Source organism: Ranitomeya variabilis, chromosome 5 (genome assembly GCF_051348905.1).
Source record: "Ranitomeya variabilis isolate aRanVar5 chromosome 5, aRanVar5.hap1, whole genome shotgun sequence".
Classification (NCBI taxonomy): Eukaryota; Metazoa; Chordata; class Amphibia; order Anura; family Dendrobatidae; genus Ranitomeya; species Ranitomeya variabilis.
Genome location: NC_135236.1, coordinates 382,237,775 through 382,250,251, shown reverse-complemented (window position 1 = coordinate 382,250,251; position 12,477 = coordinate 382,237,775). Strand labels below are relative to the sequence as shown.

At 47.7% G+C, this 12,477-nt stretch overlaps 1 protein-coding gene across 2 annotated transcripts in view; it reads right to left on the bottom strand.

Moving 5' to 3' along the window:
• The window catches only part of CTTNBP2 (cortactin binding protein 2), a 206,261-nt gene that overhangs the window by 11,357 nt on the left and 182,427 nt on the right, over positions 1–12,477 (bottom strand). The window lies entirely within an intron of this gene.

The following is a 12,477-nucleotide window of genomic DNA, read 5'->3' as shown; positions in this document are numbered from 1 at the left end:
AATGTCTGTAATTCAAGAATACTTAAAGAGGCTATCACTTATCCATAGGATAGGTTGGGTGATCACTAGTGATGAGAGAACATGTTCGGATAACATCTTATCCGAGCATGCTCGCGTATTATCTGAGTATCTTGGGCATGTGCGTATATTATGTTAGAGTTCCTGTTGCTGCATTTATTTGCGGCTGTTAGACAGCCTCAACACATGTGGGGATTGAGTGTTTGTTAGGGAATCTCCACGTGTTTAAGCTGTCTAACAGCCACAAATCATGCAGCAACAGGGACTCGAACATAATATACGAGCACGCCCAAGATACACAGATAACATCCGAGCTTGCTTGGATATGACATTTTCCGAGCACGTTCGATCACTAGTGATCACCTGCTGGGACGGTATATTCCCATTGTAATAGAATGGCAGTGCACATGTTCGACTAAAGCTCTATTCTTTCCCTATGAGGCTGCTGAGCGCTGCTCCAGACTTCTTCAGGCAGTTGTGTTTCACCCTCCATTGATCAGTAGGTTATCACCTAGCCTGTGAAAAGTTGATAACTTGTTTTCATGATAACCCCTTTTATTAAATTTTCATAAAACCTCAAGATTTCAATTACCGTATATATACTTGCGTATAAGCAGAGTTTTTCAGCACTGTTTTTGTGCTGAAGATGCCCCCCTCAGCTTATACTCGAGTCATAGTCCCAGAGGATGGAGGGGGAGCGGCAGCAGCGAGTCACAGGAGGCAGGAGCCTGCGGCTGCGCCTAACTCCTGTGCCCGCTGTAAAAAGAAATGAATATCCACTGCGCTGGCAGTGAATATTCATTCCCTTAAGTAGCGGGGACATATACTCACACGCCGGCTGCGGCTGACACTGTGCGCACTACTTAATAGCAACGGACACTCACTGCCCTCCACGCACATAGTCCCGAAGTAGAGGGCAGTGAGTATTCCGGCAGCTGTGCTCTGCTTGTAAGCAGCACATGACATTACTGCCATGCACTGCTTACAAGCATAAAGCAGCTGCTGGCACCGGAACAAGAAGCAGACGCTACGAGGGTGCGCAGGAAGGGTAAGTAGGATGTTTGTGTTCTTTTGCGCCTTTTTGATGGGAGCCATGCATACCAGGATAGGGATGAGGGGACCATGCATACCAGGATAGGGATGAGGAACCAAGCATACCAGGGTAGGGATTAGGAACCATGTATACCAGGATGGGGATGAGGAGGCCATGCATATAAGGATAGGGATGGGGGTGCCACACATACAATGATAGGGATGAGGGTGCCACGCATATAAGGATAGGGATGAGGAGGCATGCAAACAAGGATAGGGATGAGGGGACCATGTATACCAGGATGTGGATGAGACCGTGCATACAAGGATAGGGATGAAGGAACCATGCATACCACAATAGGGAAGAGGGGACCATGCATACCAAGATAGGGATGAGGAACCATACATACCAAGATAGGAATGAGGAACCATGCATACCAGGATGGGGATGAGGAAGCCATGCATATCAGGATAGGCATGAGGGTGGCGCTATGCATACAAGGATAGGGTTGAGGAGCCATGCATACAAGGATGGGAATGAGAGGACCATGTATACCAGGATGGGGATGAGGAGGCCGTGCATACAAGGATAGGGATGAGGGGACAATGCATACCAGGATAGGGATGAGGGGACCATGTATACCAGGATAGGGATGACGGGACCATGCATACCAGGATAAGGATGACAGGACCATGCATACCAGGATAGGGATGACGGGACCATGCATACCGGGATAGGGATGAGGGGACCATGCATACAAGGATAGGGATGAGGGGACCATGTCTACAAGGATAGGGATGAGGAACCATGCATACAAGGATAAGGATGAGGGGCCCATGCATACCAGGATAGGGATGAGGGTGCCATGCATACAAGGATAGAGATGAGGGTGCCATGCATACAAGGATAGAGATGAGGGGACCATGTATACCACGATAGGGATGAGGAGGCCGTGCATACAAGGATAGGGATGAGGAGGACATGCATACCAGGCTTATACTCGAGTCGATAAGTTTTCCCAGTTTTTCGTGGCAAAATTAGGTGCTTCGGCTTATAACTTATACTCGGGTCGGCTGATACTTGAGTATATACGCTACATCTTGAAGGCTTCCTTTTGAATTCACTGTACTCTTGTATACAGGAGAAATGATGAAAACAATGTCACTGTTCAAATAATTCTGGACCTACCTGTGTCCTGTTATTTACAATGGCAGACAAAGTCAAACAATAACAAAAACCTTTTTGAAGCACAATGAAACCGCCAAGTGTATGTAAGGATATCTTCAATCTCCTCACAATAGTAACCAACCACAAGATGCGGTAATATTTCTTCAAGACTTATATTCTTTTCTTGCAAATACAAGCCAAGAATTTGTAACTTCCATATGCCACAACATAATTCATATTAACAAGTCTTGCACATATGATATTCACCCAGCGTGCAAAAATGAGAGACCTTATTCAATTAAATGATGTAGTAAAAGTAAAATTAAGATTATTTTAGAGACCTCATCAGAGTTTTCAGCATGTAGAGGCACACGACATAATGGCACAATGTTTCAGGGACATGGCCCTTCCCCAGGCATGCATACTGCATTTTGCTCCAACAATAAATAGTGGATTGATTGTTACTTGTTAATTTAAAACTGGTTTAATTAGTTTGATAACTATCAAAAAAAATCAAACAAACAATTAAAAACATAATATAAAATTCTGTATAGAGGCAAAACAATTAGTTCCAAGAATATCTATAGTGAGATCACATAGAAATATACATTTATCAATATATCATTAACAAAAAAATAAACATATTATATAAATATACAAAATACCCACATTTTATTTATATATAAGTCTATCAATAATTCTACCAGATATACTAAATAGATGCATTAAACGCTGAATTGTACTCAAGTATACTGAGTGCCATTAGCATATATACATTCATATTCAATATGTCATTAAGTCCTTTAGGACATACTGAATCCAAATAATAGTAAGTTTCCCTCCGTTAACGTCTTATCCTAATTTGCTCATTATCAATTTCTTCTAAAACGCACTAGATCACACGCCGCCATATGGACAAATTCACAAAAATGCCGAACACAGTTGTTTCACCATATTGTTTTTCAATCTTATTCTGTTATTTTCCCTTCTGATCTAATTTAATTATCTTTTTTTATTTTTACACTAAACAATTTAATTGTTGAACAGTGACTCAAACGAATCCTGATCATTCTAGTGGTCTGCCCACATATACCTTACCACAGGGACACTTTCATAAATGGATCACATTTTTGTATCACCCAACAAGATAGTGTTATTTTATTACCATGTGTGGGATGACAAATCTCCACCCTCAATGACAGAACTACAATTCTAACAGCCCAAACATGATGAGGTCTCTACAATAATCTTACCCTTGCTGAATCATAAAATTGGAGAAGGCCTCTCATTTTTCACGTGGGGTGAATATTATATGTGCAGTACTTTCTAATAGGGAGATAGGAAACTAGTCTGGTGTCGACCATGGCTGGCATCCCCCTTCACCACTCCAGGTAACTGATAGGTCTTCTTGCTATGAGAGAGACCTGACAATCATCAGAAGTCAGCCAAGGGCCGTGCGGACTAGTTTTATTTCTGCCTGTACTCCCCCGGATGGATGTCCTAACTACATTTTCTTAGAAATGGCAGGGCATCTCACAGAAAAATATTCCTGCCAGCAATTGAGCTGTCACGCTGTGATTCATGCCGCCTGCTGTTTGGTCAGCATGAATCAACTGCTTCCAATTAGTAAAGCTGGCTATCAACAACCAGACACGACCATAAACATGCTTGTTTACTTTAATGGAAAGAAGAGAACAATATAGGATCGTCATCACAACCCCTATAAGTATTTATATGATATAAGTCAAAAAGTGGTCTCATGCTTTCAGGTACGGCCTGTATGTTAGAATGAAACGTAGAAATAATTCACTGTCTAATCCAACTCGAGTAATATAGAAAAATATTTAAAACGTAACTTTTAATATTTATTTTAAAATAGAATATACTGCACAAGAACGGAACTGATCAGAATGTCTCTAACAGAAAGACTGCGCCAGCAATCCTGCCAGTGCTGTTATATCACAGTTTATCATGATTATCGACATGTACACACACTGCTAGCCCCTGATGATTCACAGCAGTAACCAATGATTGAAGAAACGCGTAGGGATAGCTCTGCAGTCCTAGGGCTAGTGATTTAAAACTCTGCTATCCTTGTAGTCTTAGGGTATGTGCACACGTTTCGGCTTTTGCTGCGGAACCGCAGCGATTCCGCAGCTGTGGGTCCGCAGCGGTTTCCCATGAGTTTACAGTACAATGTAAACCTATGGGAAACGAAATCCGCAGTGCCCATGCTTGTCAATTCTTTGTGCGGATTCCGTTGCGGGTTTACACCTGCTCCAATAGAAATCTGCAGGTGAAAACCCGCAGAGGAAACCGCAATAAATCTGCAGTAAAAACCGCAGCGGTTTTGCACTGCGGATTTATCAAATCCGCTGCGGAAAATTCCGCAATGAAATCCGCAGCGTGTGCACATGCCCTTAGGGCTTTGATTGTAGGAGAACCAATCCTAGTTGTTAGTGGTCAGTTGATATATGTAGTGATGTTGGTTATCATGCCACTTACTAGAATGTCAGTCACTGTATGTGTTGGTTGTGGTTATGTCACTAATATGTGTATCATATATGACAACTGACACTTAGACTCCCATTAATTATACTAGTATGGAATTGAAATCCTGAGTTGATATTTGAATATGTGGATTTCTGGGCCATTGGGGTCAATAGTGTGATATTGGTTATCATTTTTTCATGTTCATAATCGAGATCTGAATGCTAATATAGCATAACCTGATAATCACAATAGTTATATATACTGACTGAGGATATTGCTTGGTAGCAGTAATATTTACTCTAGGTACTGCTAGAGAAATTCTGGTCACTTCTGTTCTTGTGTAATATATTCTATTTGAAAATACACAGTACAGACCAAAAGTTTGGACACACCTCTGATTTTTCTGTATTTTCACGACTATGAAAATTGTACATTCACACTGAAGGCATCAAAAGACGGATTTTTGGTACTTACCGTAAAATCTCTTTCTTGGAGCCTTCATTGGGGGACACAGGACAACCATGGGTGTATGCTGCTGCTGCTGCTAGGAGGCTGACACTATGCAAAAAAGGAAAAAGGCGTAGCTCCTCCCCGGCAGTATACACCCACCAACAGGCACCAAGCACCTCAGTTAGTGCAAAAAGCAGTAGGAGAAGCGACAGAACTCATAACAGTAAAAGTACCAACTCAACTAGGGTCTCCAGGCCCCAAACACGGTACCAGAACCAGTAGGGAGGGTGCTGTGTCCCCCAATGAAGGCTCCAAGAAAGATTTTACTGTAAGTACCAAAAATCCCTCTTTCTTTATCGCTTCATTGGGGGACACAGGACAACCATGGGACGTCCAAAAGTAGTCCCGGAAAAGGGTGGGTAGAAAGGAAAAGAGGAAGGGTCTCAGGTCGGCCGGTGTGCGACTGCCGCCTGCAGTACCTTCCTACCAAGACCTGCATCGGACGAGGCTTGGGTATGAACCCGATAGAACCTCGTAAACATGAGCAAAGACGACCAGGTTGCGGCCTTGCAAACTTGTAAGGCGGAGGCCTGGTGGCGAACAGCCCAAGAAGCTCCGACAGCTCTGGTGGAGTGAGCTCGCACCCCCGGGGGAGGACGTGCCTCATGAACACGGTACGATTCTGAAATTGCCGAGCGAATCCAGCGCGAAATGGTGGATTTAGATGCTTGAAAGCCCTTCCGACGACCTTCAGAAACGACAAGGAGAGAATCGGATTGACGGAAGGGAGCGGTTCTAGAAAGATAGACCCGAATGGCCCTGACCCCGTCAAGCTTGTGAAGAGACTTCTCCAAAGGATGAGCCGGAGAAGGGCAAAATGATGGAAGGACAATGTCTTCGTTGATGTGGAAAGCCGAGACCACCTTGGGAAGGAATTCAGGAACCGGTCGAAGAATGACCTTATCCTGATGAAGAATCAGGAAAGGGGAACGACATGACAGGGCTGCCAACTCGGAGACCCTCCTGATGGATGTAATGGCAATGAGGAAGGCGACCTTCCAAGAGAAGGGAAAAGGGCACGTCATGAAGAGGCTCAAAGGAAGCAGCCTGAAGGGCGCCAAGGAGCAGGTTAAGATCCCAAGGTTCCAAGGGAGGACGGAAAGGAGGGGCGATATGCGCAACTCCCTGTAGAAAAGTCCGAACCTGGTGAATGGAGGAAAGGTCACTCTGGAAGAGAATCGACAGAGCGGACACTTGTCCCTTGAGTGTGCTGAGGGATAAGCCCGAATCGAGACCAGACTGGAGGAAACCGAGAAGATCCGGAAGAGAAAAGGACATTGGAAAAACTTCGTTGGTTTTGCACCAACGAAAGAACGCTTTCCAGTACCTATGGTAGATACGGGAAGAAGCCGGTTTTATGGCTCTGATCATGGTCTGTATGACCTGGGAAGAGAGACCAGAGTTTTTCAAGACTGCGGCCTCAACGGCCATGCCATTAAACTCAGCGACTGAGAACTCTGGTGGTAGAGAGGTCCCTGCGAGAGGAGATCTGGCCGATCCGGGAGTCTCCAAGGAGTGTCCGCGAGCATGTTTACGAGCTCGGCGTACCACGGCCGCCTTGGCCAGTCCGGCGCTATCAGTATGACTGGAATCCCTTCCAACTTGATCTTCTTTACCACCCTTGGAATCAAGGGGAGGGGTGGGAACAGGTAGGGAAATTGAAACTGGGACCATGGAATTACCAGAGCGTCGTGGCCGACGGCAAGAGGATCCCGGGACCTGGCGACAAACTGAGGGACCTTGTGGTTCATCCGGGACGCCATAAGATCGACGTCTGGCGTACCCCAGCGGAGGCAAATTTGATTGAAGACTGCGGGGTGGAGAGACCACTCGCCCGCTGCTAGACCCTGGCGACTGAGAAAGTCGGCTGCCCAGTTTTCGACCCCGGGGATAAGAATGGCTGATATGGCCGAAAAGTGGCGTTCTGCCCACCAAAGAATCTTTGCCACTTCTGACATTTCTTGGCCGCTGCGAGTCCCGCCCTGGTGGTTTAGGTACGCCACGGCCGTGGCGTTGTCCGACTGGATGCGGACAGGAAGATTCGACAGAAGAGACTGCCAGCAGATTAACGCAAGGAAGATTGCCCTGATCTCCAGAAGGTTGATGGGAAGGAGAGCTTCCTGGGTGGTCCAACGGCCCTGAGCCGTGTGTTGTCGGAAGACTGCTCCCCACCCGAGAAGGCTGGCATCGGTGGTGATGACCTGCCACTGAAGGGGAAGAAATGATCTTCCTCTCAGGAGAGAGGAGGACAACGTCCACCAGGTTAGGGACTGACGGACCTGGAGAGGAAGGTGGATGGGACGGTCCAGGGAGTCCAAGGACCTGTTCCAGGTGGATAGGAGGAATAGTTGGAGGGGGCGGGTGTGGAACTGGGCGAAAGGAACAGCCTCCATGGAGGCCACCATCTTTCCCAGGACTCCCATGCAGAAACGAAGTGACTGAGGGGCTGGGCGTTTGAGAAGGCGGACCGCCTTGAGGAGTACTGAGAACTTGTCCTCTGGGAGGAAGACCCGAGCTAAGTTTGTGTCGAACACCATGCCCAGGAAGGACAGTCGTTGGGATGGAATCAGAGAGGATTTGGTCCGGTTGATAATCCAGCCGAGATGGGTCAGGGTGTCCAGGGAGACCTGGAGACTGGGCACAGTCTAGACGAAAGGACCCCTTGATCAACAGATCGTCCAGGTAGGGGATAACGAGGATCCCCCTGGAATGAAGGAGGGCCATGACCGCCGCCATGATTTTGGTGAAGACCCTGGGGGCAGACGCTAAACCGAAGGGGAGAGTCGTGAACTGGTAGTGATAGTCCCCGACAGCAAACCGAAGGAATCTCTGATGCCGTACGTAGATGGGGACATGAAGGTACGCATCTTGGATGTCGACCAAGCAGAGGAACTCCCCGGGTTCCATGGCGGCGATCACTGACCGCAGGGATTCCATTCTGAAGTGGCGAGGTCGGACGTGGCGGTTCAGAAGCTTCAAATCCAGGATAGGGCTTAGAGACCCGTCCTTCTTTGGGACTACAAAAAGGTTCGAGTAGAACCCGCAAAAACGGTCTTCGGAAGGAACGGGAATTACGACTCCGTCGGCGACCAGAGACGTTACGGCTTGAAGCAAGCCGGGTAAATGGGACAGTTGCTTTGGGGGGCGAGAGAGAAAGAAGCGATTTTCCGGGAGGGTAGAAAATTCGATCTTGTACCCGGAGGTGATAATCTCTCTGACCCAGGCGTCGCTGATCACTGACAGCCAGGTGTCTTTGAAGAGAAGAAGCCTGCCTCCCACCCTGGAAAGATTCCCAGGTGGGGGCGACCCGTCACTTGGAATGGTATCTGCTGGAACGAGGTCCGGAAGACCTGGGAGGTGGAGCCCTGGATCTCCACATGGGAGCTGGCTTGTAAGAGGGTTTTCACGTTCACCCGTGGTAGCGGGTCGCTCTTGTGGCGAAGAGGCTGCAAACGGACGAAAGGGGCGAAATGTTCGAGGAGCCTTTGGATTAAAGAAGCATTTGGGCTTGGACTGGGGGAGAGAGGTACTCTTGCCCCCAGTCGCGTCTGAGATAATTTGATCCAGACGAGCGCCAAAAAGCCTGGAACCTTGAAACGCCAAGTTGGTGAGAGACTTTTTGGAAGTAGCATCTGCATTCCATGCTTTGAGCCAAAGAATGCGGCGCATAGCGACAATGTTGCTGCTTGCCCTGGCTGAACAGGCTGCTGCATCTAAGGAGGCAGTGAGAAGGTATTTCCCCGCGTCGTTAATCTGGTCGGCGAGGTCAGCCAGCTCGGTAGGAGAGGCCGAAGCCAAAATGCCTCGGCGGAGAATCTTGGCCAAGGCAGATATGGCCTTAGCCACCCATGTGGAAGCAAAGCTGGGGCAGAGGGAAGCACCCGTTGCCTCAAAAGCGGATTTGGCCAGCGCCTCAATTTGTCTGTCCGATGCGTCCTTAAGCGACGCGCCGTCCGGTAAGGAGAGAACAGTCTTGGAGGAAAGACGGGAGATCGGTGGATCGACCTTGGGAGATTCAGCGCTAAAGGGATAGAGCACGTCCAGATGTTTTCTACCCAAAAAACGTTTTTCAGGATGTTCCCAGTGTTTAGACAGGGTAGACTCAAACTCCTCATGGGTAGGAAAGGAGCGAGAGGGACGCTTCACCCGCTTAAAGGAGACAGAGGAATCCTGGGGGGAAACCTCGTCTTGTTTTAGGGTTAGCGATATAGCCGAAATAAGACTATCTACGACAGCCTGCATGCTAGAAGTCTGGTCTGAATCGGAGTCAGAACCGGACTGGGAATCCACATCAGACCCAATGTCCTCCTCCGAAGAGGGGAATTGGGAGGAGGAGAGCAGCTTGAGTGCTGCGGAGGGATCTGGAGAACCAGACGAAGAGCCAGACAGAGTCCTCTTTCTAGAGCGGCTGGCTGATTTGTCTTCCTGTGGTTCAGGGTTAGGTGCGGCCGACTCGCCATGGAAGACGGTCGGAGCGCTGGTGGCTGAAGGCTGTGGAAGACGTTCAAGCGCCTGGACCAGGGACTGAGATACATCAGAGACCGACTGCGAGATAGCAACGGCCCACTCAGGGGGAGGGAGAGTGCCCCCATCCCGAGATTCGGAGGCTTCCTGCGGGGCAGACATGGCAGGAGGACTGCAGGACTGGCAGAGAGGCGACGATTGGCCTACTGACCACTTTATCTTACAACGAGCACAGGCGTAGTGAGTTATGGTAGGTTTGGTAAGGGAGGCTACAGAAGAGTTGGACATAAGGATATTCTGCAGCACTATACTACAGAAAAGACTAAAGGGCCTACAGTGGTATGGATAGTACCAGGGAGGGGCCAATATAGCGTCGCAATCCTACCGCACCGCAGCGCAGAGTTGTCCGTGTCCCCCAACACACAATGTCTCCTGTGCACGGAGCTGCTGAAGCAGCAAGTGCCAGCAGAGAAGAAGGGGTGGTGCTGTACTGAGAGGAATAAGCCAAGGCTCCTGATAGGGCCGCACCGAAAGGGAAGGGTGTGCCCGGGATGTAAAAACCCCTCTGAGTGGAGGAGGAAAAGAGCACCGAAAAAGGAGGGGCGTGGCCTATCGGAGGGGGCGTGGCCGGCCGCAGCGTGAAAGTGAAAGTAAAAACGGCCGTGACTCTGTGTGAAAGCACTGTACATTTAGACAGGGAAATACTGCTGCAGGGGAGCGGCTGCTGAAGTGCTGGTACCTGCATGTTCTGGTTCCACAGGTAGAGGGAGAGAGGATCGACCAGGGGCCTGATGAGAGAGGGGTCGCTGGAACAGAATCCTTCATCCAGAAGACGGCCTCGACCGCAAAACAAGGGGGATGGTCACCGCTGATGACCACCGTCTTCCTCGCAGCCCTCTCCGAGGAGAGGGGTGAGGGGGACTGTTTGGCAAGGACCGCCACCATAAAGACCCTGGAGCACCTGGGAGGGTGACAGGGGATAATGTCCTGCCGGCGGTCTGAGAGCTGCGATGCGGACGACACCACACTGCTCGCTCAGCCGCCCTCCTGGGGAGGCAGGGTGAAAGATTGCACCCTGAATCCCTGAATGCTGTATCTGAAAAAGAAAAGCCAAAATGTTAATAAAAACAACAAAACCTGTAAAGGAATCAAGATTAGCAGCGGATCTGAAGATCCAGGTCCGCCTCCTACAGACACTAAGCACAAACTGAGGTGCTTGGTGCCTGTCGGTGGGTGTATACTGCCGGGGAGGAGGTACACCTTTTTCCTTTTTTGCATAGTGTCAGCCTCCTAGCAGCAGCAGCATACACCCATGGTTGTCCTGTGTCCCCCAATGAAGCGATAAAGAAACTATGAATTAACACATGTGGAATTATACACTTATCAAAAAAGTGTGAAACAACTGAAAATATGTTTTATATTCTGGGTTCTTCAAAGTAGCCACCTTTTGCTTTGATGACTGCTTTGCACCCTCTTGCCATTCTCTTGATGAGCTTCAAGAGGTAGTCACCGGAAATGGGTTTCACTTCACAGGTGTGCCCTGTCAAGTTTAATATGTGGGATTTCTTGCCTTATAAATGGGGTTGGGACCATCAGTTGTGTTGAGCAGAAGTCTGGTGGATACACAGCTGATAGTCCTACTGAATAGACTGTTAGAATCTGTATTATGGCAAGAAAAAAGCAGCTAAGTAAAGAAAAACGATTGGCCATCATTACTTTAAGAAATGAAGGTCAGTCAGTCTGAAAAATTGGGAAAACTTTGAAAGAGTCCCCAAGTGCAGTTGCAAAAACCATCAAGCGCTACAAAGAAACTGGCTCATGGTAAAATAACTGCTAGGAAACCACTGCTAAGGACAGGCAACAAGCAGAAGAGACTTGTTTGGACTAAAGAACACAAGGAATGGACATTAGACCAGTGGAAATCTGTGCTTTGGTCTGAGGAGTCCAAATTTGAGATCTTTGGTTCCAACCACTGTGTGCGACGCAGAAAAGGTGAACGGATGGACTCTACATGCCTGGTTCCTACCGTGAAGCATGCAGGAGGAGGTATGATGGGGTGGGGGTGCTTTGCTGTTGACACTGTTGAGGATTTATTCAAAATTGAAGGCATACTGAACCAGCATGGCTACCACAGCATCTTGCAGCAGCATGCTATTCCATTTGGTTTGTGTTTAGTTGGACCATCATTTATTTTTCAACAGGACAATGACCCCAAACACACCTCCAGGCTGTGTAAGGGCTATTTGACCAAGAAGGAGAGTGATGGGGTGCTACGCCAGATGACCTGGCCTCCACCGTCACCAGACCTGAACCCAATCGAGATGGCTTGGGGTGAGCTGGACCGCAGAGTGAAGGCAAAAGGGCCAACAAGTGCTAAGCATCTCTGGGAACTCATTCAAGATTGTTGGAAGACCATTCCCGGTGACTACCTCTTGAATCTCATCAAGAGAATGCCAAGAGTGTGCAAAGCAGTCATCAAAGCAAAAGGTGGCTACTTTGAAGAACCTAGAATATAAGACATATTTTCAGTTGTTTCACACTTTTTTGTTAAGTATATAATTCCACATGTGTTAATTCATAGTTTTGATGCCTTCAGTGTGAATGTACAATTTTCATAGTCATGAAAATACAGAAAAATCTTTAAATTAGAAGGTGTGTCCAAACTTTTGGTCTGTACTGTATATTAAAAGTTACCTTTTAAATATTATTCTATATATTACACCACTTGGATTAGACAGTAAAATATTAACATCTATTTTATTATTAATCAGTAAATTAGTGAATTTTAGAAA